Source organism: Triturus cristatus, chromosome 9 (genome assembly GCF_964204655.1).
Source record: "Triturus cristatus chromosome 9, aTriCri1.1, whole genome shotgun sequence".
Lineage (NCBI taxonomy): Eukaryota > Metazoa > Chordata > Amphibia > Caudata > Salamandridae > Triturus > Triturus cristatus.
The window spans coordinates 675,392,074-675,418,005 of NC_140592.1; the positions used below are offsets into that span (position 1 = coordinate 675,392,074).

Below are 25,932 nucleotides of genomic sequence, written 5' to 3' on the forward strand. Positions count from 1 at the left end.
TTTACAAAGAGTACTGACTAAACAAGTATTGAACCTATCACATCATTCTCATTCCTGGTAAACACACCAGCATAGCTTCTATACTTACGTTTGTTTCAAGTCATGAAATCTTGCCTTGAGTAGTAATTCATAATTTACTCAATTATCTTGTTGTTTGAATAGGCAGATACCCTGTATGCCTTTATTACTCTTCTTCTGTTCTCAGTCTTCCTTGCATTTTTCCTTAATACATTAGGACACAGCAAGACTATCCCTCCTGCAGTGATGTGGCAACACAGAGCTCCGAGAGGTGCCCTCAAAGCTTTAACCTCACTGGACTACCTTCTTAAAGCCTGTCTTCCGTCCTCATCTTGGTCTCCAATTTAGTTTTTCTCCTTCTTTCCTCCTGACCCCAGTCACCTTCCTTGTGTTTTTCCTTCTATCCTTATGCATGCCATTTTTGTGCTTGCAATACACAGTGGCCTTTCCCACTGTGTGGTTATAGTTTCAACCAGTTACCATAGAAAATGGATTGTTTTCTTTTGCTAATAACGTTGGTGCCATTTGGCGAATATTCACAAAATTTCAGAGTGATCCATCAAGTGAGAGCTGAGAAAAAAAGGGGTGGAGTAAATCCCAAAATGCGATATCCCCTTGCAATTTCTAAAGGGAATTTTAAACAGCGCTGACACAGCCAAAACAGCTGAATGGAATGACACCAAATTTGACAGAAAGCAAGATGTGTGCTTTTTGTGAGTTGGTGTAAATCAGTTCAGTAGGTTTTTTTACCTTAAGAAATAAAGCTTCGAAACGTATAGGTATATGGACAGTTACTATCCAGATGTGCTCTGATTGGCCATTTTTAAGAGGACTAGTCCATCCTAATTGGTTGGTCACAACCAGAACAATATGTTGTGGCAGCCATTACAGGACTAAGGGGCATTGTCCCGGTGTCCTGAAAACAAATTAAAACACAAGGGCTCAGGGTGAGCACACCCTGAACTTAAAGAGGGCATGTGAGCAGCCCCGAAGGGACCCCCCCTTTGATTGGTTAGCCACAACACAGCATGCTGTGACAGCCATTACAGAAATTTAGGAGATGGCCCCCATTGAAATGCATTGGAGTGAACGGCTGGTTTTGAGGGTGACAAAAGGAGCACATATAAAGTGTGATTAAGATTGTAATCATTTGTTTGTGTCACAATACAATTTTTTGAAATGTAGATGTATTCTAAGGTGATTTTATCCTGTGTAGAATGCTGATCCTCTGCTGGGATTTGAGGAGCCATGATTGCGAAAAACCGTTTTCTCTCATGATTTTCCCAGTGAACCTATTGAAGATGACATGCAGACTGAAATGTACTTTCAACATGAGCATCAGCCTGCCAGTAAACACCCAGGTGATCAACTGCAGCTTTTCCACAGTGTTTCAATGACCAACTAGAGTGGTAACATTCTGAATTGATGACAAAAGCGCGACATATCTCAATTAGGTGTGGGCGAAGCACGCAGAGTTTTAACCCACGGAATTCCCCGGAGTCACTGAAAAATGTTGCTTAATTCTGCAGAGTTCAACACTTGGGCGAAGTACTGCTCAGCCACCCTTAGTCCCTCATCATCAAAAATACTTTATTCAATATAAAAAGCACATAAATCATAAAAACACAGAGCACAATTTACAATAAAAAATCATAGACAAGAAGCATTTAAAATGAATCAGATAAAAACACATATTTAAAAGATAGCTGGTTCCAAATTACTTCATAAGCCTTCTTGCTTTTATCGCTAACAATAAAAAAGATGCTACTGAATAACAGATAAAATGATCCTGTAACATTTGCAAAAAATATAACGCTACTCGACATTGCCTAAATTTATATTTGCGCATGATTGGAGCTATAAAACATTTCTGATAAAGTGCATAGTGTTTACAGAAAAGCAGGAAGTGCAAATCAGTTTGAGTCAAAACTCCAACACATTGACAAAAAGTCAAAGCTTGTTGCGAGTAGATACCAGAAGGATAGCCTAACATGCAGGGGATAAGATTTAATCTAAACCTTAACAGTACAAATGGATGCTGACGGTTTGTTGCAAATGACAGATAAGAAACTGTTCCCTCAGAGATAACAGGTATGTTCAAATAAGTTAAAACCATTCTTTTTTAGTTATTTTATGCATATCTTACTCTTTCCATTTCGCATGAAAATTTTGTTTTAATACATATTTTAGATATTAACTCACAAGTAGGTGGGGTCTCAAAAAGATGTTGTCGACCTAAAATAGTGAGACTACGTTGAACATATGAGATCCATGGCATCTTATGAGCTTTATCAAGTGAAAGACAATGCTTAGTGATATTTTGAGTTAAGTGTAATGATTCCCTTCGCCCGATTGAGTGCCATAGCAGGATTGTGGCTAGGCGGACCTGGTTAATTATATATGATTCTTCTAGCTCAAGGTGGCAATTAAAAGAAGACCAGCTTCTAGGAAGGGCTACAAATTTTTTCAAGAAAGTGTCTTCCGTGGACTGAAGTGACTTTCTGTCCTAAGGCACTTTGTACATTCTCCCTTATTTCCATAGCGTATACAGGCTGTAGCTTGTGCATACAGTTGTCTTATAATGGAAATAAGGGCTTTTTAATGCCCATTTTTTCCATAATAAACCATAATTGGGGGTGGGAAACGCAGTCGAAGGCTGCTGTCAAATCTATAAACGCCATGTAGAGCTTTCCCATTTTAGCTGCCGTATATTTGGAGACAATCAAATGTAAATTTAAACGTTGATCCACAGTGCCTTTGTGTTTCTTGAAGCCATATTGCACCAGAATGAGGATATTCCTCTGATTGGCCCAATCCTCAAATCTATTTAGTAGGACACGTCTGATTAATTTTGCGGTGCTATTTATCAGCGAAATGGGTTGATAATTTTTGGGTATTGATCTATCACCTTTTTTGTGTATTAGTCTCTCTATATGTGCAGTTTGGCACGGGATCCCGACTCAGAGGCCTGTGAATGTGAATCTCTTAGGCTCGGACAGTGCTGGCTTTCTAACACTCGAGCTCTAAAAAAAGACACAATGTTGCCCAAAGGTTCGAGTTCCCCTTGACTTTGATACTTCCAAATGTGGAACTCTGACAGAGGTCTATGGTACCCTAAAGTGCGGGAATATGCCTTGTTAAAGTACTCTAAAAATGGGGGGTTTATCAAGCTGTGGTACCGTGCATCCTGGACTAGCATAGGCTCTGGCTCTCTCGGTTTTGAAAGGGCTGCAAATTAAATCTAACCAACTGGACTGTGGGGTCAGTGGGGCATGTGCATGACCTGCCATGCTGTCTCTAGCAGCTGAATGTATCTATGGTGCTCTGAGGGCAACCAGGCATCTTATGCAGAGCCAGGTGCATAGCCTCTAACAGCTTTCCTGTAAGAATGTTGAGTTAGACAGACACTACAGTTATGCACACGACCAAACATACACCAGGAGAGAAATGCACAACCTCCAAATCACATGTACATTGGGGTGGGTGGAGTTTTGCGAAATTGCACTACCCCTAACTCCTCAAAGTCGCAAAAAAACTCTGCCACGTTCCGCAGAGCTCTGCTGGTGGGCATAGTTCGCCGGCATATCTGTTCACATTGCAATGGGAATGCAGAGTGCGTTCTCGTATCCAAATCGTATGGGAATGGCACCATGTGGTTCTTGTTTGCGTTCTCACATTCCAAAACACATGTGATCGCACCAAGCAATCTGCATGGGCACGACCGTCTTGTTTTTCTGCTCTCTGATATGTTGCTGGGCCTATTCTTAATTTCTCCTAAATCTGCCAAATGTTCCACTTTTTAAACTAATCCATCCCACATTTTATTTTTTATATCAGTGTGTGTTTAGTGACTTTTTGTTTATTCCCCTTAATTCCTTATTTCTTTCTTCTTTCCTTACCCTTGTTTTTTTTATTCTAATTTCTAACCCACCCTGCGCCATGACAGAGTGTGCAGCCCTGAGTAATCTTTGGTGAGGAGGAGGTGACAGCAATGTTTTTTTTTGTCCAGCGCCACCTCCCCTTCAAGCTGGCAGCAGGCCCAGTAGCGGATACCCCCTGTGGGAGCATTGGCTGTGCTTGGGGAGGGTGCGCCAGTGCGTGCAGTGCACTAGCCAGGTTTGGCGCACTGTGCAGCAGCTGAAGCACTGCTGGGCGGACATCCTGGACCGGAAACATGACCTGCTAGGCGTCGAGATTCCAGGGCTTGGTTAGTATTAATTATTTGCTCTTTTATGTTCAATGCTAACATTTCTTTCTGAATAGCATGCTGCTCACACTCAGAGGTAAGTTATGTTTAGTTTACATTGGAATATTATTGTGTGATCCAGTTTCCAGTGTCTTCTAGGCAGGTGCTCAGCACTACCTAATTGTATTCATCACTAGCACTCGCTTTGGCTGAATAATTAAGGACCGATTGCAAACTGTTCTCCTGTTACTATAGTGAATCAGTGATATCAGTGAGTAGTGTGCTCTCTCTGTGACTTTGTGTATGTAGTTATTTTTTTCACAGTGATACAATTTAATGGATTAGAAATTTTGATGAAAGACTGGATGAGAGAAAGTAAAGCATATTTGTGGTATCTATGAGTGAATTAGAATGAAAGGATGAATGAATATTTGGGTTGTTTGGATGAATAAGCAAAACAGCTCTTCTCGTGAGGAACATACTGCTCACCTACTTTGCTTACTTTGTATATGTAGGGTTATCAAAGGTATGGTTCAAAGTGGTTTTACTCCCTTGACTCCCTATATTTGTTAAGTGTGCCAGATGTATCCCACCCATCATTCCTCACCCCCCCTCCCCACCCATGGCATTTTTGCCACCTATGACCGAAGTGCAGTATGGGTCAATTCACGACTGCAGTGTTGGCTGTGCCATGTGCATCTGCTTCAGTTAATGAGGCATAAACAATGTTTTCAATGCATTGCTGCAAACCACACACAAAAGGTGTGTTGTTCCCCTTCGCCCACTCAGTCACCACTTCTTAGTACTTCACTCCTTAATTTTACCCTAAGTTTAGTTCCGTCCTGGCCTACCAAATTGGAAGTTCCATTCTTGTCATGTGTCTCATTCCATTTTAAATCCATGCGAAGAGAAGTGATTCTAGAATATATGTAATGGTTTCCCATAACAGATTTCTTTTACACCTGTTTAGAGTTTTCCCTTTTGACTTGTACAGTAACAGAATTAGCCAACAATGACAACTCCATCATCAGTGTAGTGGCCCCTCTGTTCTATATCAAACAAGTTCTACCCTACCTGTCTAATCCCTTTACCCTACCCTGCAGTAGAGCAAGTCAAGTTTCCTTTCCTTGCTTACTGCCCAGCGAATTAATTTGTTGGAAATAATAATATGTGGTGGTAGGTAAGGCCACTGAATGAAAGGGGAGTAAGTGCATGATTCGATGTCAAGTTTGGCGGATGGGATACACAGAGACGAATGTGCCAAATACAATCTATATAGATCATTCCTTCCTTTCCCAGTAGAGCAGTCCAGCATTTTTCCCAGAACAATATTAATATCCGCATTTCATACATGAGGTGTGTTACTTAGTATCTAATGTATTATTCATCTGCCTCTTTGAAGTCAAGGTAGAAAGAGAAAAGCATTTGGAGAAGAGCAGGGCCATTCGAATCAAAAATAGATAATTGCCATCTACAGCTGCCCCTGCTACAGACAGTAGCAAAATACCCAACGCGTTGGCTAGCAATGAACATAGCTTCATGATTTTAGCACAACACACAACTTGAATTCCATAGTGGATAAGGCTGTACTCATTGATGAGAGGTAATTTATTTCTCAACTCAAAGTGTCTGTTTATAGTTACTTGAAAAGCCTTTAGAAGAAAAAAATAATCTAATCACAATTTTTGTATCCGGTCTTATTCTACCTCATGCCACATAGTCGGTGCTTTTTATTCAGAGCATGTGTGGGTAAAGCATAAAATTGGCCTTGTGACTCTCCTAATCTAAAACATAAACATCCTAATGGCCCTAGTGGACCAGCAATGTACTTCTACTGTGTCACCCAGTAATTGAAAACAATTGTTTGCGCACGGCATTATTTACAATTTGTCTTTTTTCTTTTTTTTTCAATTTTCTCAATATAGTTACTCCTGATGACCCACCCGTAGCACCCAACAGGCAGGAGATAGCGGCCCATATGCGGCGGCAGAGGCTGAAGCGTATACAGCAAGAGTTCGGGCAGGTGGTGCAGCTGGTCCCCCTCAGCTTCCAGCCTCCCAGCCATGCCTTGACTGGTGCAATGCCAGCTTCTTTCAACTGCTGCCACACCCTTCCACACTAAAAACACCATGCTGTTGCTGTGCAGCATCCTGCAGCCACTGGACTGAATCGAGAACCTGCTCACCACAATGGAGCTGAGCCTGGACCAGCTCTGGACTTACATCAGAAATGTCCACTTTTAGCCCCCTTTTATTTTTTTGTTTTGGTGGGAGGGACTTGTTGTTGTTAGGGCTGGGTGAAGAGAGTGGGAAGGGAGTTGGGACCAGGTTTAACTTACTTTGGAAATTTTGAATTTGGGACTTTGGGGCATGGGTTTGTTTGTTTGGGGAGATGCATGGGCATGTTGTGAGGGTGAAGAGGGTGGGTTTCTTTGTAAAAAATAAAGTTGGAAAGTATTTAATTTCATCCAAATTTATGCCTGAAGTAGTTTGTTTTACTTTTACTTTGCAACTGCCTTCAGCTTTTACGCAGCCTATATATGTGCTTGTAAGAGCGAGTGTAGCGCTTAGTTATAGAGTTATACTTCTCTAACTATCTTGACCATGAGGGGGAATGCTGACATGACCTATATTGTCTAAACGTTCAATCTAGATAAACAATAGTAGCAGTTAGTTACTTACTTATGAAGTTAACTAGTTCACTTCACTAGTTGTCTTACCTGAATATACACGAAGCAATAACAAGGAAGGCATCACAACTTCACAAGTGAGTTCCCACTACCAGTTCCACCCAGGCGAGCTCCAACTGTAGGAATGATTGATTATCCATCATAGGCTACTAAATGGAAATAAAAAAAGACTGAGTTAGTGGGTTATATTATATCAAAGCTTTACAAATAATTGACACCAGAGTAGTGTATGGTGAAACAACAAGAATTCTTGCTAGTGCTAAAATACAAAAAATAACAATACTAGTCATTTTTGGCTAATAGGGAGCTAGTAATATTCACGAAATCCGCAAGTTATAAAAAATTGACTCAAAGTCTAGAGTGGACAAGCTTAGGTTAGGCGTGTACTGTTATGCAATACAAGGCCTGAATGATGATGCTGACGACTGATGTTCTTCATTCTTTATCTAAAATACTGATAATTTGTCATGTGTGGTTGGGTAAATGGGGCCAGTGTGGGCTATTGCTTAGAAGATCCTGCAGTAAGTTGGTGTTGCTTTCACCACATCCGTCTCACCAAGAGTGTGATCCATTGATAGTATAAATTAAGTCACACCTCAATAAATCAGACAGCCCGGAGAAAGAGGGTAAGGGGTTTGATGCATGGATGGGAAAGGGGATTTGGGAAAAGGTTTGATAAAGACAGACACTACACAAGGACGACATTCATCTGGTCAAAAAGCAGCACATTATTCACCATAAATCTGTTGTTGAAGGAAGCAAAGGAATGAGTATAACTGAGTAAAGATAAATGCATTACAAACAGTCCTTCTGCCTTCGAGACCCAAGTTATCAGATAGCTAAATGTTCTGTTTACGAGGTTGCAGAGTAAACTCACCCACCCAGTTGTTCAAATGGGATTGTTAAGAGAAAAATGATATTGTATTGCAACATTAGGTAGTGCATCTGCCTTCTCCCATGGAATGTCCACTCTTGGGTACCTCTCAGGAATAGTCCAGAAGGTAAGAAGGAGTGTTGAGCTCAGCTTTTGCCTTTAATTCATGCAAGAGACTAGAAGGCCTGCGGATTGTAAAATAGAAACTGTATTTTCGATTTAAGGAGAAGGACAGAAGCTAAGTAAGCTTCATGAGGAGTGTATCAAATAGACTTAGAGGAAGAGCAAAACAAGCATTTGCATTGCAAGAGGTCTTACATTTGCGGGAGTCTAAGCTATTGACATTGCAAAAGACAATGCCTTTTATTTATCTAATTTGATAATTAACACATAAATAAAAGGCATTATCATTTAAAATGCAAATAGCTCAAATTCTTGAAAATGAGAGACTTATTTACTTTCAAAGAAGCGGCTATCATTGTTCCGGGCTGCTTGGAACGTGAAAGCGTGCATGGTGCAGGAAAGCATATCGTGCCTGCAGTAGGATAAACTCATTAAGGGTACAGACTAAATAAGACATACCATGTAAAAACACAAGTAAAAGGGCCAGTCATCATGGGAGGTTCCAAATGAAGACAAGGCGGTACTAAGTCACTCGATAATTAGATCACTCATTGGTGCAATGGTTGCCTGTTCCAATCCAAGCACCGTGGTAGGTACACTAACTCCCCTTTGATACAAGCAACAGAATAGAATTTGGCAGTCTTGTAAATCAAACGATTGTTTTGGGCAGCCATCCTAGATGAAAAAAACAGAAGAATCATAAGAGTGTACCACACAGGTTAATTAATTTTGACTAAGTACGTTTGTAAAGGCCAATCACCTCCAGGAAAAAAATGATCACCCATCACTCAGGCCCCAAACATTGCAAATTGATCATCTCAGGCAAGTTCCTACATTACAGTTCAACACCCTCCCTCACTGCCTGCCACCACATGAATCAGCAATCATCACTCACTCAACAATGCAATAGTTATAGTTTTACCTCTTCCCATCTAAGCATGTGCAGTTTAGATATTAGGTATTCATCATTGATGCAGGCAACAAATTGGAATTTGGTATTGGCAAGCATTCTTATAAATCAACGATCTTTGGGGGAAGGCCTGCTAGTGCTAAGTGATACAACAAGGGATAGGCAATAGGCATGCAAGGGGTAAGCCAACTGCAATCTGGCAATAAATGTGGCAGAAAATGGTGGGCAGCATAAATCTGACTCAAAAATAATAATGTTCCAGTGGCTGCTTTTTTCTTTGCAAAGATAGAAGTTCAACGAAAAAATTATTAAAGGTTCTATGGGGGAACTGGCATACTTAGTCCGGTAATAGAGTTCATCCTCAAACTTAGGTGGTTCACCCAGAAGTTGAGCAGCTAACACGCTTGATTTAATCTCTGACCAATCATCCTCCTCCTCCGCCTGTGCTGTTTCAGGAATGGTGTAATTGTGTAGTATAAAATGTTTGTTCATTTTGATCATAGTCAATCTTTCCATGTTTTGATGTGAGAGACTGGTCCTTCTCGCTGTAACAACTGCACTAGCTGCACTGAACACATGCTCAGCAGACACTCTGGCTACAGGAAAAGCCAGATACATTATTGCCAGCCTTCTAAACTCTGACCATTGGTGCATCTTCCAATACCAATACATCAATGGATTTTGATCCACATAGACTTCTTTTGGATCATCCAGATGCTCCTGGAACATCCTGTGGATGGTCACTGGTGCTGCCACTTGCTCAACCTGTTTTGCCATTGCATCTGCACTGGACTTGAGCGCTGCCAATTGAAACAGTACAATGCAAAGGTTGGTTCCAGTCCTTCTATTGCTGTTGTTGCCGGTGTTCTGGTTGATGGTGATGTTGACTGCTGCGGAACACAACTGCCCTCTCTGGAAGTTGAAGGCGGCACCCTAGAACTGCAGGGTGGGACTCGAAGTTCCAGCCATTCTTCTTCCAAGTCTCTGGATTGCTCTACAATCCACCTCTTGTATTTTAAAACATCCCCTTCAGAAAAAGGAATTAAAGTGGGCAGAATTTTATCGTTCCTTGAATCAAGTAGTGTGGCACAGATGTATACTCTATGGACTGGGTGATGTCATGTTGCAGCCTTGAATTACAACCAAAGCAAAGGACAAAGCTCCGAACCAAGGTATACGCTGCTGTGTTTTCATTCACACCTGCGGGGGCAATCTTTCAGGCACCTTCTTTACCTGGTCCTGTAGGAGATGCGACAACTGGATAGCTTGGCCCATCAAAATGTCCTCCTTGCTAACTTCCCTTGTGAAAACCTCAAAATGGCGTAGCATAATTGTCAGACATTTGACTAGGCCCCATTTTCCACATCCATGGTCAGAGTTTTCCCAACTGCATCCCCTCCTCTTAGAGTAATATAATCATTGATCTGTTTGTACTGCTTGAACAGACATTTCAACATGAAATAATTCAAGTTCCAGGGCTTTAAGTTGTGCTCTGTTGTACGCTGAATAATCCGCAATTGCTTCCGGGCTTTAAAATAATGACTGAAATGAGTGGAGATTCTTCTGCTGGTGGTCACCATGTTACTGACTATGTCTTCTTTTTAGAGAAAGTCTTGCACTACCAGGTTGATGCAATCAGTGACATACAGGACCCTGAAATTGCCTCCGACTGAAATGAGCTTGACTATGTTACTGCCATTGTCCGTGGCAACAAATCCTAATCTGAGACATCGGTGTCGCAGCCATTTATAAACCTTGCTGATAAATTCCTTCAGGATGTTTACAACTGTATTCGATTTCTTCATTGCAAACATGGCCACTGTTGCATGCTGCCGAACGCTCTTAAAACTTACTTCCTGGCAAAGACCTGAAGATATCTTTTGCTTAACCCCTACAAAAGAGATCCAGTGTGCAATGATGCACATGTAATCAGTTGCCTGACAACTGGTCCACATGTCTGTCATCAGGTGGATGGTGTGAACAACACTTTGCTGCAAATCTTGCTCAACCAATTGCAGCACATCATGATGCAGCGCTGGAACAGCAACTCTGGCAAAAAAAGGTCCAACTTGGTACCTTCCATTTTGGGCAGATGACTGGCACAAATTCTAAGAATCCCAATCCTTCAACAAAAGAAAAAGAGTGGAGGTCCAGCGCTAGCACTTTTGCCAGTTGTAGATTGTGCAAATGTGCAGTTAAGTGGTTTCGCTCGTAGGGCCCCTCCTGCCTAAACATGCCTGGAGTAGTAGCCTGGATTTTCTATTTTTCTTGGTTCACTAACACTGGCGTCTTTTAGATAAAGATAAAGATGAAATAGGTTTATAAAGCGCTCAATTTCCATGGCGTCTTGGCGCTGAGGAGTGTGAGAAGGAGGCTGCTCTATTAGTCTTACTACTTATTTGTGAGGAAACAGACAGGTTTTTAGCGATTTCCTAAAAAGCTGTCTGTTTGGCTGCAACCTCATAGTAATTGGCATCTTGTTCCACAAGCAAGCTGCACAATGGTATAGACTCCTACCTCCCCATCTAGCTCTACAGATTTTAAAGATTTGTACAAGACCTGCATTAGTGGTTCTTAGATTTCTCGGGGGGGGGGGAGTACCAGGCAAACAGTTTTTGTATGTCCCCAGCTCCACCTCCGTAGAGTGCCTTATGGGCCAAACAGAGGGCCTTAAACTCCACTCGCTGCTGAATAGGAAGCCAATGCAATGCTCTTGTACCAGCGGCGGTAGGATGACTTTTAGGGATATTTATTAGTAATCGAGCCACTGCGTTTTGTAGTGACTGCAGTTTAGTCAATTGGGCCTTATCGATTCCCAAATAGAGTGTGTTGCAGTAATCTATTTTAGAAAAAACTAGAGCTATCAACACAGTTTTTCTGAGTTCATGAGGAATAAAGGGAAAAATCTTATACAAGGTCTTTAATAAGAAGAAGCATGAGGACGTTAGGTGGTTTATCTGGCCAGCAAATTGTATTTGGGTATCAAACACCACTCCTAAATTCCTAGCCTTAAGGGTCGGACATGGACATTCACCCGCCTCTGAGGGCCACCACGATTGATTCCACAGGGTAAGGCCCCGGCCAAACTCCATTACCTCAGTTTTCTCAGTGTTAATTTTAAGGAAATTTTGGCTCATCAAGCTCATGATTTTTGACAGACAGATATGGAAGCTGATGACAGTCGCCTCAGGATGTTTAGATATAGATACAATAAGCTGAGAGTCATCAGCATATGAGACCAAAGTAAAACCAAATTATCTGACGATACTAGCCAGTGGAGTGACATAGATGTTGAATAGAGTCGATGATAGGGCCTGAGAAGTAGATGGTGGTGGCAGATTCAATGTGCGTCCGGGTGGGGAAGTCAATGTATGCTGTGGTGTCTTCATCTTACTCAGACTCTTGTGCCATTGTGAAGCTACTAAGGTGGGTGATTCTGCTGCTGCATTGCTGGGGACAGGGCAGCTTTTGTGAAGATGTCACTCTCTTCTTCCTCATCATCAGATTCCACCATGATTGGACTTGCAGCTGATGTTCCCCGGCTCTCCTCACCACCATGTTCAGCACTTATTTTAAGAGCTAATCCCACTTGATTTAGTAGTGTTTTTTCATATGGTTCGTTTGACCTCCATGACCATAATGTGTACCCGCCTACCTCGATGAACATTTGTATTGCAAATGCTGCATACTGCAATGTTCTCCCCCTCTTTGCTAACCATAAAAAAGTCCCAAACTGGAGAGGAGTACTTTTTTACTAGGCCACTGCCAATGCCTGAAGAAGAACTGGAGGTAGGTGGGCATGTCATTGATTGCCTTTCTGCTTCTCCTGAGGTAGGGGTTGGTGAAGGTTTTAGCTGGGGCTTTGCAAATATGGAAGTTGGCGGCGGTGCTACCTGTGCAACATCCCTTGGAGCAGATGGAACATCAATATAAGACTCCCCAGTGTTACCTTCCACAATGACTGCATCTACATCGTCATCCACCTCATCATCCCCTTCCATAAGTATGAGTCTTTCAGGAACTTTTCTTTTCCCTTGCCTCTCCTGTTGTCTCCTGGACTCTGCCAGTGTCCACTCCATGTCCGTATCATCATAATCAGAAGTGGTGCTTGGAGAGGGTGGTGGAGTAGTTCCCTTCCTCTTCCCTGCTGGGGATCTGGTAGCTAATGATTCTAAAATAGGAGGTTCTTGCTCGGAAGGAAGTGCAACCTCCTGTCCTGCTCCAGAATCAGGCAAATGTACTACTGCTGGCTGCGGCTGCTGTCCGCTTTGCTCTGTTTCCTGAAACAATTTGTACTGCTTTGTGAAAGGAGCATATCCAATTCAATGTCACTACTCGTCGCGTCAACATGATTTCAGTGGCTTCCTCACTGACAGACATTTTCCTGGGCTTAGGTTAGGGTGGTGCTATTGAAGCAGGAGTGCTGCTCTCATCTTGCTCCCCAGATGCCAGTGCGGCAGGCACAAGTTTGACAAAAAAGATGCTGGTCAGCACGCCAGTGGCGGAAATCTGCTTCTTCTCCTCCCCACTGGCCACTCTCTTAGCAACACATTTCTTTGGGGGCATCTTGAAGTTGTCAGTTGGCTGAGGCACTTAGCTTCAAAAGCTGAAGAGTGTAGTCAGTCATGCGTCACGCTGTGCACAGGCCTTCTCTCTGACAGTACTAAGGGTGATGTCTCTTCTCTTGTGCACCTAAAAGTAAACAAGCAAGAAGAACATCAGTGAAACCTGGCTCTGTTGCAGTTCAATTAGTAGTAAAAGCAAACTGTATAATTTAGTGTGGCTACTTAAGTTATTATAAATAGTTAACAATACAGTGTATCCATTCATAAAACCAAACCAACATAACCTTTCATGGTGTACACTCAGGAAGGGTAAGAAGGAGCAACAACAACAACATACAGATGTAACTGTTTGCCTTATCAAGTTGGCCTATGGCACTCAGGGAGGTGCAGGTGACAATGGAATAATAGCAGACACTGGGTTGTTGCCGGATGAAATGGGAAAAATAAAATAAAATAACCTGTATAAAAATTAAAAAACAATCTTACATTAACCCCTTCGCTGCTAGGCTCCCCCCCCCCCAAGCTAAGCCTTTTTTTGGCCATTTGGGGTAGTTCACACGTAGGACCTTGTAACGTTTTGACCACATAAGGTATCCATGCCAATTTTTCATCCTTTTTTTCTAACATCATGGGAATTCTAAAGGTATGTAGGGTTTGTGGATTCCCCTGGAGGGGACCCAGAAATTAGCCAAAATACAGCAACATTTTGTTTTTGGGGGGGGAAAAATGGGAAAAAGGGCTACAGATGAAAGCGTCTGGTTTTTCCATGCAAGTGGTATCAAAAAAAGAGTTGTGGTGCTGAAATCACCATCTTCCCAGCTTTCAGGGACAAGCAGACGTTTGTCAGAAAACCAAAAATGTTTCCGCATTTTTGGCATTTTTCTGGGACATAGCCTATTTTTGCTATTTTTTGTGCTTTCAACCTCTTTCCAGTTAATGGTAGAAATGGGTATGAAAGCAATAATTGATCCTGGAAAGCTATACATTTTACAAAAGTAGACAAAATTCAAAATTCAGCAAGGGGTAATTTGTGTGGATCCTTCAAGGTTTCTTTATAGAAACTAACTGTTGAATATAGGAAAAATTGAAAATCAGTAGAAAAAAACAGCCATTTGTGTCGACGTTTTCACCTGTAACTTCTTCTAATTATGTCAGCTGTTTGAAAGCAATATATAGTTACATCCGCTGGACCTTTTTGGTTGTGTGGATATATAGGACTTGTAGGTTCACCCAGAACCCGATGAGCCCAGAGCCAATAACTGAGCAGCGTCTTGATATGATTTTTTATTATGTGCCCGGTATATAGCAATTAATTTGGGAAAATATATACATGGAAAAATCGGTGTGAAAGACACCTATGTATTTCTGAAAGTGGAACAAAATATCGAGTTTAGAAACCGTAGATATTTGCACATTTCCAAAATTGTGAGTACCCACACTAGCATGAGAATTAAATGTCATTTTTCAAAATGACATCTTTTTTTACACATTGTCTTTCATTTGGAAGGCAGAAATGCATCGAAAGTCAATAGGTAATAACAGTTGCTCTACAATTCTGTGATACCCTAAGTCTCCCAATAAAAATGGTACCGTACTTGCGTGGGTAGGCCTAGTGCCCGAGACAGGAAACGGCTCAAAACGCAACGTGGACACACTTTATTTTTACAGTGAAACTGAACCTTTTTTTGTAAAGTGCCTAGAAGTAGATTTTGAACCCTAGTGATCCAGCGGCGCACCAACAACAGATACTCCAATACCATATATTCGCCTGGGCCCATTAATAACACATACACTCAAATTCACCTGGTTAGCCGCTGGGGGTTGTTTGTTTATTTCATGAATTGATCAGTACTGCAATAATTCGTATTTCTTCCTAATCATTATGACTGATCAATACGTTCTTTCCATTTGGTCGATTAACCAAATTAGTTGGAACTAGTTGATGGTGACGATGCACATAACCTCTCTATGAAATAATTCATCTATAATAATAAACACAGACTCAGGAAGTTTTCAAAACCTTTATCTAAAGTTTAAATGTGAGTGAACCATTCAAATACACCACAGACACCTTCAATCATTAGGGAGGAAGATTCAATCAATTCAAATACTCTCACAAATTCAATAGATTGATGTTGCTCAGAAAGGAGAGGATGGAGATTGCAGTATATCAGGAAATATACAAAATGTATAGTTACCCCAGATGGTTTGAAGACCAACCCTTGGCAAAAGGGCTGGTAAGGGTCCCCGGGAAAGATCAGGGACAAAGACATCAGGACAGGAGTCAGGACAGGACAGTGAACCTCTCTAGACCACCGAACAAGTCATACCCCTCTCTGACACTCTCTTCCTCCTTGAGATTCTTCCGCAATCTTCTTCTAATGAATTGCTTTAGAATCAGAAACACTCTAATTGAATCATCTTCAGCATCTCATCAGCATCATCAATAACTCCAACAGCATCTTCCCTCTCAGGATTCTCTCAGGATCACGCACACCCCAACTAACTAAACTAAATTACCTTAATTATACCTTTTGGGATTCCTGTACCACCCCCTAAAGTTGCAATCTCGTAAAGATACGATTTCTGATTGAACAGGCAAAGGGCATTTGGTCATCACACCATGATGGCATAGATCTTTTCTTTGTTCACAACCCCATCCCCTTGTTAATATGCATTTTACTTTATTCCCACCCGAGTTTATTCACATTTGAAACATTTTTATCAATAATGTTCATATGACTTCAGCCACTGCGCTTCTGACATCTGGGTTCCCAGGGTTTAGCGGTCGATGGCCTTGGATGTGGTCCAATCATGGAATCATTCTTCGAGGGGAAGTAGAGGTCACACATGCACAGAATGCTTTCACTCAATCACTCGGGTTATGGCAAGAGGGTCCAAAATATTAAATAATAAAAGGTCAAAAAAGAAAAGCTATTAATTCAAGAAATAAATGATTTCACTGTATACCACCTATCTCTACTCTATTTCCCTTTACTCATTAGTACTTTCCCTGCATTAGCACTTAATGAATGAAGCGTTTTCTAAATAGCAAAGCAGGTGCCATGCATGTTGGTCTTATAGACGCCATGTTAGTGCATTCTGCTCATGCGCGAAAAATTCCCTCCAAAGCTGTTAAACGTCATATTACGTAGATGCAATTGACGCATGCACAGTAAAGTTTTCACTGTTAGAGCCGCGCTTTTAGTCCGCTATCCATATTAATGGTTAGAAAACACATAAGCAAGCTTCTCTGTCTTATTTATGTAAATGTAATATGCAAGGATTAATCACAAAACACAATTAATAATTCATGTTAATAAGTTAAAACGAGTGAATTGAATCCGAGCAAGTCTCATATAAATGAGTCCCTGCTCCATTAATGCACTCTCTGATGGCATCTTATGCTATCATAAACTACCCACCCTAAAACAGATACCAACTTTCAGTATTCTCTAAACTCTAATTCCGTTTCCACTTTTCCTTCTTTCTCATTATTCTCAAAATATTTCATGTCTTTATAAAGTTTGCCTTTCATTTCCTCCATTTCTATTTCATCATCTTTCCTCTTTCTTTTCCTTCCTTTTTCATGTATTTTATATTTTCTTCTTCTTCTACAACATTTACACCAAATCATTATTGTTAATGTTATTATTGTCACACCTACTAGGGGCAAACATTATTTGACCTGTTAGACTTTTCCCTATATCACTAAACCCAGTCCCTATTGAAGTTACACTTTTTTTAGTCTTTCCCACATACTGTCAACCTCCAGTGGTTTCAAAATTTCATGACATTTTGTAATATTCTTTATGTACCCCTTAGTTTCATTACTTTTGTCAGGAATGTAAGTGCAAAAATGTTGAACTTTCAACATCCCACAGACTCCGCCCTCTTTTGCTAATAAGATGTCAATTGCAAGACGATTTTGTAAAACCATTGATCTAATTGCAACCATTTCTGTATTGATCATCAAGAAACCTCCAGCAGAATCAGTCGATATACGATCAACTACTGTTGATAACCAACAAATTCTACGTGCATTTAGTCTGACTCCCACTGAAGGTATTATTGCACTAAATATATCACCTACAATTTCTGAAAAACTAGTTCTCTTTGTTTGTGTTAGTCCATTAGAGTTTTCATTGCTTCCAGTGATTCTTTTTATGTGGTAAATTTTCGGAAATACAATCCCCAGGTAGCAGTTTCCATACCACTGTGCGGGTAGCTTGAAATAAACATTATTGCCACACACATATTAAATTTCCAGAAATACTGCTTCAGTTCCCCCTTTTAGTCCCCAACCTCCCAAAATTAGGAAGTTATGTTCACATTTACTGGAACCGATAAATATGTTATCGTAATCTGTCTTTAATCTGTGAATGCAGATCTTCCCTTTCTTTACAAAGTGTAGGGACATCGCAGCTTGAGCCTTGCCAGCGGTAGAAATTCCCTTCCTTTCAGCCCATGTTGGAACATGGGTTTTATGTTCAACAGCTTTCCTTTGGAAGTCCTGCCTTCTTTCTTCAACTAAATTCAAGAATACCTTTTCCTCGTCACGTAATGTACATGTTAAATTGTTTGTATGTGCTTTAACTAAATCTATAGACTTCATCGTCAGGAAGAAATCACCGGTGAACTGTGCACTCTGAGCACTAAATACAGGATTCATGTTCCTTTGAATAGGAAGTTCTGTAAATACTACATCTAAGTTTGAATAATAATACTGTTATTTCCCAGTTGCATAAAACAGACTTGCTAATACACTACATGATATACCATATGTCAAATGTATGTAATGGTATGTGACTCCCTCTGATACTGACACTGGTAATTTCATACAGACATAACAATCACTAACTTCCATTGTGTCAACATACTCTATTGATAACTTTGTGAAGACATTTAATGATGTGTCATTATCTGTCACTGTGGGATGAAATCTGTCTCATCTGCTGCTTGTTATTCTACCCTATCTCTTTTATATGTAGCTGTATTCTCATTAGATCCTGTGTCATTTTTCTTGTTTGTTGTCATAAGTAATGGAACTGCTACTGTTAAAAATAACCATAATAGTATCACTATTATAATACTACATATGAATGCTTTATAACATCTTTGTACACAATTTCATTTTGGTTGCTCAGTAACTCTGTTTCTTGCCATTTTAATCCGAGAGGATCATTTCTCCTCTTACTTTAGCACCCAGAAATTTCAGAATTTAATTTAATGAAATCTCACTCTTTTTCTTTCACTAATGTAGGATTCTGATTTTCAGATTCCTCTCTTATGTCCAGATTCTCAAACTCTTCCAATATACGGTAGGTCCATTCAAGGGCTTGATATTTATTGTTCAGAGTTTTCAATCTCGGACTTCTTCGTAAGTTTCTCTCTTTCTTTTGTCTTGTCCTAGTTTGACTTGAGATCTCATTCACTTGTTCTCGTTTTTCAATTATTCTTTTCAGAACTATCTCAATCTCTTCACTCCTCCTGGCCAGTTGTCACCTTTTCTGGCTCTTTTTATTCGTACTGCACTCTCACCCTCTTTATCTTTATTCAATGTTCTTTTATTATTATAGGGGTTTGGCACAATTTGTTCTGTCTCAGTTGTCTCACTCTCTATCTGTTCCTGTTCAGGTCTTTTATTTATTATCTCATCCACCTGAACGTGTACTTCTTCTTCTAGCTGGTCCTGTTTGGGACTGTTTTTAGCTTGTCCTTCTTCTTCCACCCAAACTTGTTCTTCTTTTTCTGACTGGTCCTGGTCAGGTCTTATTGCAATTTGCTTGGCTGCTGCCCAACCGTGTTCTTCTTCTCCTAACTGTCCCTCCTCAGGATTAAAAATAGTTTCAGTTTCATCTGCCTAAGTAATTTCTTCTTTCCCTGTCTTTTCCTACTCAGATTCTGGTTTTGCTTTTTTTTCTTCTTCCTGAGCGTGTTCTTCTACAACTATCTGGTCCTACTATCGTCCTGTCTGTCTAATCTTGTTCTGCTTCTTGTTTGGATAATTCTTCAGGTATATCAATTGCTGGTATCCATCCCTCCTGGCTTGTGCTCGGTTGTTCCAAGTCTAATTTTTCAGAATCCAACTCTCTAGATTCTTCGACTTCACAACCTTCAGCTACTTCAACTGTCTCAGTCAGTTGTTCATACTCAGAAGGGGCTGGTACCTGTTTGGTATGACTAGCATGAATCCAATTGGGTAATCTTGCACACTTTACTTCAGTGGAAATAACCAGTATGACATGACGAGGATCATCCTACCTCGGTGCTAGGCACGGTTTCCTGGCATGTTTCTTCACCACCACCCAGTCTCCAGGATTTAAATCATGCGCTTGTGTTGTCTGCCTGGTAAATGCATCTTCTCCAACCTGGTGAGAGACAGAACACACTAGGTCAGCTAATCCTTTGCAATAGTCCAATACCAAATCATCATTTATACTCATCAATTTATTTCCAGGAATAAATGCTTGTCTCATTGCCCTTCCCATGATGATCTTGTGGGGACTAAGTCCGGTTTTCCTATCAGGAATACTTCGGAGTCCCATCAACGCAAGAGGCAATGCATCTGGCCATGACAATGATGTGGATGCACACACTTTAGCCAGTCTCGATTTGATTGTGCCATTCATTTGTTCAACCACTCCAGAAGCCTCTGGGTGGTATGCACAGTGCAGTTTCTGATCAATTTTGAATGCTTCACAGATTAATTAAATTACCTCATTGTTAAAATGCGGTCTTCTATCTGATTCCAAAGTGACTGGGAAACCAAAACGTGGGATCAGTTCCCTCAACAATAATTTGGCAACTGTGAGACCATTGTTTCTCCTAGTGGGATATGCCTCCACCCATCTTGAAAACAAACACACTCTAAAAAGGACATACTTCAGTCCTTTACATGGAGGTAACTCAATTAATTCTATTTGTAGCCTCACAAATGGACCTTTGGCCTTTCCAATTTTTCCCCAACTGACTACTGTTTTTCTGCCTGGGGTTTGCTGTTGACAAATTAAGCATTTCTGGCAAAGGCTCTCAGTGACCACCCTGAACTTTGGATTATACCAATTTTGTCTGAAAAGTCTAATTATGGCATCCCTACCTACATGAGTTTCACCATGATACAAACTGGGGAAAGTAAACAGTCTGGCATAACTGGCCTACCATCAGGGTATACCCATACCTCGTCTTCTGCTCTTCTGGTGCAACCTGCTCCTAACAGGATTTCATTTTCACTCACCTCAACCTCATCCTGTAACTGCCTCACCTCCTCCCACATTTCTGGAGCTGAGAAGAACATAAGTTGACATCTGTTTTCACTTGTTTCAATTTTTCGATTCAGTGCCATATTAGTTTTTGCACAATATTTAGCAATTTGGTCAGCATATCGGTTACTAGCCGTCAAATAGTCATTTTCTGACTGGTGAGCAGCACACATGACCACTACTTCTTTTGGCAACTGAATTGCTTCCAATAGCTCTTTCACAATTTTCCCATTTCTTATTGGAGATCCTGAAGAAGTCAGAAATCCCCTCTGCAGCCAAATCTGGCCATAGTCGTGCATAGTCCCTAAACCATATTGACTGTCAGTAATATGGTTATTCTCCAATTTTTACCAAATTTGCATGCTTTAATCAAAGCCATCAATTCAGCTACTTGTGCAGACTTTACTCCTGGTAAATGGGATGCTTCAATTACACCAGAAAGTTTGCAAACTGCATAGGCAGCATTAAGTCCTCCTCCCTCAATTCTCAAGCAAGAGCCATCTACAAATAGCTCATGATCTGGGTCTTTCAGGGGTTCTTCCCTAATGTTAGGTCTGTGCTTTGTGCACAGCTCATTCACATCTAAGCAATCATGATCTATTTCATCCATCACATCTTCATAGGTAGGATCTGGCAGTAGAGTTGCAGGTATTAATACTGTACATCTCACCACTGTCACGTTTTCTGCTCCCAGAATCACTCTTTCGTACTTAGTCATCCGACTTGGAGTAAGGTGCTGAGTTTGAGTTCTGGTTAGAAGAATCCCAACTGAATGTGGGACGAAAACTTTAACTGTATGTCCCATTACAATAGGTTCACTTTGTACTAAGCTCATACAAGTAGCAGCACCTGCCTTTAAATAGCAAGGTAGAGCTGACGCTACAGAGTCTAAAGTAGCAGAGAAATCTGGTTAAAGATTGAGGGACTCTTAGTATACCCTTGAGGAACTCGGCACCATGCCAAGACATGGCCATCAAACTTAAATGCAAACAGATACTGACTATCTGGATGCAAAGGAATAGAGAAAAAGTCTTGGCATAAATCAATTACTGTAAACCAGCCTGCATTCCAGGGTATCTGATATAAAATCTCTGCAGGATTAGGTACTACTTGACAACAAGACACCACAATTTTATTTATGTTTCTCAAATTCTGTACTACTCTGTATTTTCCACTAGGCTTTTTAAGTCCTATTATGGGCGAATTACAAGGACTACTCATTATTTCTTTAAGAATGCCTTGTTCAATCATCCGCTTAATTTCTAAAGCAACTCCTGCCTTTACTTCTGGACTTATCTTATATTGTCTAGTGTTTGGGTAAACTGCACCTTCTTTCACAGTTACTTTTACTGGAGCTATGTTTGCCATTAATCCAATTTCCTTTCCTGTAAAATCCCACACTTCTGGGTTCACTGTAGTTCTCAACTCTTCTGGTTATTCATTTGGAGTCATCAGAGAAAACAATTCATTAGTTTCGGTACCTTGTTTGGCGAGCATGACTTTATAGATAAGATCTTCATCAGGGATTTGGAAAGCAACACCATCCGGTGTGTAATAGATTGTGCAATTCATTTTGCACAGCAGGTCTCTATCTAATACATTTCCAGGACTGGAATCACACACAATAAATCGATGCATATCTTTGAAATTACCAATATGCACCTCCATTGGCCTTGAAACTGGGGTTTTAATTTGTTGGTTCGAAACACCAACGATTTGGATACTATCTCCGGAGAGGGGTAGGTTTGGGATGTCTGCTGTTCTCACAGTGGAACGGGTAGCACCATTATACAATAGAAAAGTGATATCATTACCTTCCACTTTCCCATTTATAAATGGACCTGACTGATCTACCGGCAAGGATGCGCCAAGTACGCACTCCTCTTCCTCCCCGCTCAGGCACCGTCAATCATCTGAGTCACTGTCATTTCTTTTCAAAAGATATTGTGAAACCACAGAATTTTTCTTACCACTTCCTTCTGGAAATCCGGCGTCCGTACCGTGTCTTTGAGGGTTCACAAAGTTTGGCATAGGAGATTGAGTTACCTGATACTGTGGATTGACTACCTGCTGTGGCTGATTCACAACCCCTCCAGTCTGTGGGTTTAAATTTTGATTTGGCTCATTATTATTCTGAATATTCTTACTCTCATTTCTCCAATGTCCAAGCTTTCCGCGACATGGAAACTTCTTTTTCGCATCCTTTCTATTCATTCGTCCTCTCAATTTACCACTATTCACTCCCTGATTACTCCGGTTCAACTCCTTATCAGTCTCTACATTTAATTTTAGTCCCTGCTGTTCTGCCAATTTCACTTGTGCCCACATCATCTTCTCTTTTAACTTTTTAAGTCTGGCCTCTATATCGTCGCCACAATATTTGGCATACTTTAAAATATCGTCAATGCTTTTGCTTTGCCAGCAAAGCAAATGCTGCTGAATCATTTGAATAATCTCTGGTTTCAAGCTATACACAAACTGATACACAAAATGTCCCATTTTCTTTTGGCCGATATTCTCAAAACCACTGTACTGCTTGAACACCTGTAACAGCCTTCATAATAAGCATGTACAGACTCATTTGATTCTTGAGTTGTCCTGTCTATCTTTACCCAATCTGTCTCTTTTGGGAGAATTTTCCCTTTTTAAAAAGTAATTACTTGGTGATATTTTTTCATCACGTCATCTGAGGGTGCTTCTGTTTTAGCATCTCTTGGATATTCCTCACTTGGCCAATCAACTGTGATTTTACACTCTGTCCATAAATCTCCAGGTACCACAATGTCAAACAAACCATCCAGGTCCTTCAACAAAACTTTCAAAACCTTCACAAACCTCTCACCCTGTTTGTACCACTCCACGTTTTTTTTTTTCAATTTCAGGAAATTATTTATAAATGACAATATATCCTGTCTGCTCCATGGGACATGTACATATCCACCACCAGGTACTTCTCTCATGGGACACAACCTCTCTGCCTTTTCTGTGTCTTTCACTTAGAAAGCAGATGTTGACGCCTCCCTAGCCTTTGCTTCCGTCTTCTTTTTTGTCCACCTAGTTTTCCACTTGCCATATCTCCCCACTTCTGCAAAATGTTCATTAGCTCATTTTTGTAATTTTCTACCAGACACATTCATGTTTTCCAAATCTTTGTCTGTGAATTCCACTCAATAGGGCTTTTCAAACACCTTAGACTTCCCTATATCTACTCCAATCTCTGCAGCCATTTCCATCAATTTTTCATGATGCACCTTTGCATTTCGCATAATACTCCTACATACAAACAACAATTTTTCTTCACTGTAATCATTCAATCTCCCTAATCCCACATTTCCAGCAATCATTTCCTTTAGTTCCACTTTCAATTTATAAATGTCTAAAATCTTTTGGACTGAACTACGCCTTTCTATTCCCTGTGACCACCTTTCCAAATATTTTGAGGTAACCGCTATTGTTCTTTTAGTGATTGGAGGTGCCACTGCCCCTTTTTCTCTCCCATGATCAGTTAAACTTCTTTTTATAGTTCCAATTACTGAATCTCCTATAGGGAGATCCATTAATGAAATGACTGAACTGCATTCACTAGTTTGATCTTCCATTATTAATATTTCTGTTGTGGGGTTGCTCGTTGGGACAGGTACAGTTTGAGAATTTTAAACATTCGCTTTATTTCCGAATAATGGTATAACAGGAACCTATGGTTACATGTACTGTCAAGGCTTCTGCAGGCAAAGTTATTTTAAATTATTTTCTGTATCAATTCTTCTCTATTTTTGTTCAGAGCCTCAATTTCTTTTTCTTGGAGTACTTTACTTATCAAGTTATCATGCAAAACTTGTGGAACTAAAGGAGCTCCTAATACTGGGGCACTTGGGGTGACTACTCTATTGAGTCCTTCCTGATATGGGGGAGGTTTTTTAGGTAAAATATCTTCTAAATATTCATCCTCTAATTCACCATACCCTGTCACATTCATGTGCTTTTTTTACCCTACACTTGCTTCCTGTCTGTTCTTCAGCTGTCAACACTGAATATAACGCTTCAGATACCATAGCTCTTCCCCATTGTTTCATTTGATCTTCTCGTGATCCATTCATATATCTTGGAAAAAAATCCCTTCATTCTCCCTCTTCCGTGCTTCTCTCTCTAATATGACTCAGTCTCCCATTCTTCCAAAGCCTCATACTGAGTTAAACTAGGTCTTGGTTCTAACTCATTAATTCTCATTCTCAAGTTCTGAAGAGCTCTCCCTTTGAATGTACCAAATTCTGGGAAAGCTTACACTCCATCACCTTTGGTGTAATTTATCCAATTCTCCAACCATACACAGGTATGATAACCTCTCACCATCGTCAAAAATGAAGCAGGTGTTTTTGGTGGAGGGATAAGAATCCCCTCTCTAGTCAATATGGGCTTGTCTTTCTTAAAGAAATTCTTCATTATTTTTATTAATGACATTTTTCTCTCTTCTCTATACATTTTGGGTAAGTATCGATGTATAAAATTGTATTCTGCAAATCCTATAAATATTCTATCTGGGCAATGCCCTACAAAAGCCTTTTCCCAGTCTCGCATATATTTTTTCCTTTGTCCAATCCTAACGTTGCTTCTATTTTCCCAACCAATTAAACTCGGGCTCACACTCGTGGTTTAACCAATCCCAGCACAGCCTTTTTGTGACTGCAGTATCACTCCTTACTACTGACCCCTCCTTTACAATCTGCGTTTGTCACACATGCCCGCTATTTCCACCAACCCCAGCGCGGCACACTGTGACGTCAGTCTAACTCCGGCGACTGACCCTCCCTTCACAAGGTAATGTGATGACTTTTCTCAATACTTTTCATTAAATTCTTCGTTAGTAACAACATAAAACATTCGCTACTCTGCCTGTTCCACTAAATAAAGGATAGATTTATTTTCACTGTGAGTAAGCCATTCCACTCACTCTTCACTGAGTAAAGTCTTCCGTTTACCCTTCATACACTGCGAGTAAAACTTTCTGCTCACTCTTCACTGAGTAAAGTATTCCGTTTACTCTTCACTCAAGCTCGGAAGAACCTGCTACTCCTTCAGTATTACCCTTTCTAGATTATGTAAGGCCAAAGTTTCACCAGCGAACTCTTTTGCTGTCACTCTTCCTCAGAAAAACCTGCTACTCCTTCAGTGTTACCGTTTCTAGTTGATATAACACCAAAGTTTCACCAGCGAACTCTCTGCTTTCAATCACTCTTGCTTTTATACGAAATAGTCCAAATTTTAACACTGCCAGCCCTGAAAAGCTTCTCAGTGCTATTCCAACAGA

The 25,932-nt window shown here is 40.5% G+C and overlaps 1 protein-coding gene and 1 long non-coding RNA gene across 2 annotated transcripts in view; both read left to right on the top strand.

Annotated features, from left to right (window-relative positions):
* Positions 1-25,932, top strand: part of LOC146798473 (uncharacterized) — a 613,542-nt gene that overhangs the window by 550,866 nt on the left and 36,744 nt on the right. The gene's annotated exons all lie outside the window — the stretch shown is intronic.
* LOC146798475 (uncharacterized) lies at positions 1,247-6,382 on the top strand. The gene is made up of 3 exons (XR_014968706.1): positions 1,247-1,379; positions 4,028-4,225; positions 6,130-6,382. It is a non-coding gene; the product is annotated as an uncharacterized LOC146798475 (long non-coding RNA).